The sequence below is a fragment of the Macrobrachium rosenbergii genome, chromosome 58 (genome assembly GCF_040412425.1).
Source record: "Macrobrachium rosenbergii isolate ZJJX-2024 chromosome 58, ASM4041242v1, whole genome shotgun sequence".
Taxonomy (NCBI): domain Eukaryota; kingdom Metazoa; phylum Arthropoda; class Malacostraca; order Decapoda; family Palaemonidae; genus Macrobrachium; species Macrobrachium rosenbergii.
The window spans coordinates 3,807,646-3,812,607 of NC_089798.1; the positions used below are offsets into that span (position 1 = coordinate 3,807,646).

General features: G+C 35.8%; 1 long non-coding RNA gene across 2 annotated transcripts; it reads left to right on the forward strand.

The window, feature by feature from the left end:
- Positions 1 to 313: 313 nt before the first annotated feature.
- LOC136837320 (uncharacterized) lies at positions 314 to 4,252 on the forward strand. Of its 2 annotated transcripts, none has more exons than XR_010852641.1 (3): positions 314 to 434; positions 1,355 to 1,444; positions 3,873 to 4,252. It is a non-coding gene; the product is annotated as an uncharacterized lncRNA (long non-coding RNA). The 2 variants fall into 2 exon arrangements; XR_010852640.1 differs by having other exon boundaries at positions 1,355 to 1,440.
- The last annotated feature ends 710 nt before the right edge of the window (positions 4,253 to 4,962 follow it).

Consider the following 4,962-nt stretch of genomic DNA (forward strand, 5'->3'; position numbering starts at 1 on the left):
AATTAAGTACGCTAGTAAAAAGTAATATTCATGAACTCTTATATCCAAGCACTGCTGAAAACAACAGCAACACTATAATAATAATAATAATAATAATAATAATAATAATAATAATAATAATAATAATTTCTTTCGATTTTCTGATCGTCGCCTTAAACTACTTCGGTGGCGAAAGGGCGATAAAGTGACGTCCACAAACAGGTAGTTGCAGCGGTCGTTGGCTGTTATCCTCAAGAACAGCTTGTTTCAGTGTTGTTTAGTCTCCAGTTTGGTAAGACAGGTTTCGTCGATAGTAACTCGACACTCTCCTGCATTTGTGTTTGGGATCTCGGTCGTGCTGTACTGGAGGAACGTTGGTTTCACTTTGTCTGGTTTTATGTATAGTCCTCCGCAGGGATGATTCCCTCTTTGACGGCCGCGTGTACGTTTTCAAAGTAAGGTGCTTCTTATATTTTATAATTGCGTTTTCTTGTCAGTATCGTAGCTCCTGCAGAATAGGAGAGTAGTTCTTTTTTAAATTTGCTTTCTTGTATGATCACTTAAGGCGTTTTGTTGTATAATCTTAGTGCGCAGTGTACAAATGCTCTCCAGCCTGACTTACAATTTGTTCTAGTTTCAAACCACCTATTTGCTTCACTTAAAGGTCTTGTTTACAACATTCATTTGAGGTCTACAGTAGAGAAGCTTGAGCGGTTTCTCAGATGTCGTATTGTGAAGAGACTGCAAGATTTTAGGCGTGCTTGAAGGTTTGTTGGGTTGGCGAGTGGATACTATTGCCAGTATTCAGTTTTATATTTGTCAAATGTTTAGATTATGGTGCTTGAGCTATGACATACAGTTGTCGTATGAAAGTTTTCAGTTTCCCGGTTTTGAATTTTCGGTTCCTTGTTGTAAATTCCTACAATAACTGTTCATAATTTTTTTTAGGTATGGTAGATTGCCTTTCAATATGGTATTTAAGACTGTTTCGAAGCTTATTTATTACTAAGCTGACCTGGATTGTTTTGAGTGGTAATTCTATGCACTTTGAACCATGCTAGCAATCTTATGCAGTGTTACGGATTTTAACTTTACTGCAATAGAGCAAGTCTTCGGTGCAATAGGGCTTAGTTTCTTGAGGATTAGAGAGGCCTAACTCGGCTGATGGGGTATATTAAGTTGATTTAAACTTTCTAGGCTTAAGTGGCAATAAACTAGTAATAACGCGTATCAGTATTTATAAAGCCTTGCTTGCTGCCCCTTGTCTTAATATTTTAAAGATTAGATGACCCAGCTGATTGTAACAATAGACAGCCTTTAGTTCTTTCCACTTGCTAGAACATTTTGGGCTTTAATATATTTTTTCTTATTTCAGGTCAGGGTGTGTCGTTAAGTAAGCGTGCTACAATGAGTTATTGTCTTAGATGTACCGGTACCTTATGAATTACACAGGATTAATGGGTAAGTAAGTATTTCTTGTATTTTATAGTTGAGTGACTTGAGCAAGCTTAGTTTTTCAGAATCAAAACTCGAAATTTGTAAGTTTTAATTTCTTTAGTTTTCAGAATCAAAACTCCAAGTTTTCGTTTAAGTTTAGGCTTTGTTTTAATGCCTTTTGTTTATTTTTTTTCAGATTGAAAACTTTAGTTTAAAAATTTTGAATTTTTTTATCTTTAAAATTGCAAAGATTAAAATTTAAGTCTTCCAGCTTTGAACATTTCAAGAAATTTTAGGTTTTGTTTCAGGTATAGAACTTTTGTTTTAAACTATTTAATTATTTCTGAGCGTTAGTTTAGTTATATTTTAGCATCAAAAGTTTGTGTGGAAGTTTGATGTGTGTGGAAGTTTGATGTGTGTGGAAGTTTGATGTGTGTGGAAGTTTGATGTGTGTGGAAGTTTGATGTGTGGAAGTTTGATGTGTGTGAAGTTTGATGTGTGTGGAAGTTTGTAGAGTAAATCTAGTGTTATTTTTAAGTCAGTGGATTTAAACTTGTTTGTTTAAACTTTTGCCTTAAGTGGTTTGATCTTGTAATTTCAGCTACTTTTGTTTTTTATAAATTGTAAGTTTGTCTCTATTTTGGAATTTTGAGGTTTTTGAACACTTGACAATTTTAAAGTTCGAGTAATGTCACCTGCAAAAAGTAAAGTTTTGAGTGTTAAATTAAGTTTTGCATAAAGTTTTGCGTGTTAAATTAAGTTTTGCATAAAGTTTTGCGTGTTAAATTAAGTTTTGCATAAAGTTTTGCGTGTTAAATTAAGTTTTGCATAAAGTTTTGCGTGTTAAATTAAGTTTTGCATAAAGTTTTGCGTGTTAAATTAAGTTTTGCATAAAGTTTTGCGTGTTGAATTAACTTTTGCATAAAGTTTTGCGTGTTGAATTAAGTTTTGCATAAAGTTTTGCGTGTTGAATTAAGTTTTGCATAAAGTTTTGCGTGTTGAATTAAGTTTTGCGTGTTGAATTAAGTTTTGCGTGTTGAATTAAGTTTTGCGTGTTGAATTAAGTTTTGCATAAAGATTTGCGTGTTACAAAGTTTTGCGTCTTAGGAGTTAATCTTTGGCCACTTCACAAGTCCACCTTTGCCGGGGTGGCGTTGCCACCTGCCAGGCAAGGTGGACTTGATGTTGTGCATGGTGACTTGGTCACCATGCACAACAGGAAGTTCAAAAACAAGCATGGTGACTTTTGTCACCATGCACAACAGGAATTTCAAACCAACCAACTTTAGGTTAGAACTAAGGTTGATAGTTTTCGTGTAGCTAGGACTTAATGGGAAGTTAGACATAGCACTTAAAATATAGGATAGGGGAATATAGGATAGGCTAGAATAGGGTGAAGAACATGCAATTTTATTTAGATGGAGGGTTAGGATAAAGGTAGTAAATGCTAAAGTCTATCTTAAGGATGTTGGGAATAGACTGGGGTAAAAATGCAGTAGTCAGACCTAGGAGACATTTGACAGTGAAAGTTATTAATAGCAGAGGGTATTACAGTACTTGAACCCTTTGTGTGGTCATGAGATGTAAGTTTGAATGTATTAGTGGAGCTGAGAATAGGTAGGGGTAACTCTTTGACTTATAACTTAGAAATTCTTTCCCACTAGTAAATAGGAACTAGACAGGTAATAGGTGGATCTTAATGATTTTCTAAGAGGCCTAGGTCTTGGGACGTTAAAGAATTTTTTTGACTGATACCGTGGACTTGTCAGGTATTTTAATAGGCAGGTTAATAATGGAAATTGCTATTCAAATTTTTGCAGTCATGTTAGTCTTTCCCTCAATGCGCTCAACACACCTACCCTCCCCCTCTTACTCTTCAAGCAAAGCTTTTATGTTTCGAAATAGTCCAGATTGTGTTGCATATTTTCATTGACCCCTACCTTCATCCACATTTCCTCCAGCACCGAAGCTTGCTTTGGGAACCCCTATCTTTTCTGAATTCCCCTACTTAATTTTTCGGCCCGGGGGTTGTGCAGTTCCAGTTCCCTTAAGAATGTATACTAAAGGACCAAAGTTGTCAGATAGTGTTTGCATTGCATGGCACCTTTCATAGTTAAGTAGCACTAAAGTTAGATACGGTTGTTTCATTGTATGATTGGTGCCTATTAAATATATCTTAAAGGATGGCACTCTCTATCCTGTTGTCTTTTGGGAGTTTTAAGGAACAATGGTAGTAATATATGGGATTGTTAATGTGAAAGTTGATGGCGTTTGAAGTAACAATAATACTAATACATGGGATCGTTAATGGGAAAGTTTACTCAAGATGTAGTATTAATTACAATAACCTTAGAATAGCTGCTGGACTAAATGAACAGGCTATTTTCACTTTTAAGAGGGTTGTCATGGAAGCATTTAGTATATTCAAAAATCAAACCCACTTTTCTTATGCACAGGCTCTTGGTGTAGCTGCAGACCATAACATCGACACTAAAACTAATGGAAAGCAACGCTTTTCGTTAAGACTGAATATCCTGTGAGGATTCGAAGCGCTCTGAATTTGGTTACCCAGACAACAAGAACTCAACTTGTAGACGCTATGCATGTCCTTTGACGGTTCGAAGCGCACTAAATTCGATTACCCTGACAACTAGAGCTCAACTTGTAGATGCTGTGCATACCCAGTGAGGATTCGAAGCGCTCTAAATTCGGTTACACAGACAACTAGAGCTTAGTAGATGCTGTGCTCTACCTACTATTCAATTAATGTCTTTGGATATGTAATAGTATTTACATCTATGAAGACCAGCTTAATATATCTGTAAACCTGTTTACATTGTCCATTTCTTTAACCCCAAAATGTCATGTGATGGGTTAGACTTTATAATACTCCCTGAAAGACAGAATGTCCTATGAAATCAAGGGAATGGTAGTTACTGATTGCTGATTGGTTGGTTAACGGAAGTAAGATGGGGAAATTGATATGAGAAATGAACTGAAATAATGGTTAATTGAGATTCTAGCCATTATTTGAAGAGATTCTAGTATATTAACCTCAAATTTTGGCGTTTTCTTGCTATAGTCTATGCAGATTTAAAACTACTATTCAGCAAAGTGATATAGTATTTTGACCCCTCTGGTGAAAGGAATAATTATTGAGTTCATTCCTTATGATCTGTAGATCGCATTCGGCTGAGTGTCTTAAGGTGACTTGAGCGATAACGCTTGGAAGTGAAAATTCACTGACATGAGATACCGCCAAGAAAATATTTTAAGGATCTCCCGGGCTTTAATAGTCCAAATTGTTATGCAAGGGTTATAATTAGTTTGTAAAAAGTTGAGCAGGCAGCAAATTTTCAATAATGGTTTTTGTCCCGGGAGTGGTTATTGCTTATGCCTGTGAATTGTTAAAGTTACTGTGGCTGTCGATGGTTACTACAACACAGGCTTTAGCGTTGGACTTTATGTATCGGGTAAGTGAGGCGATAGAAATGCAGGATTTTTGCATATAATGCATTGTTTAATTAGTTGGTGACCTTGTCTCTG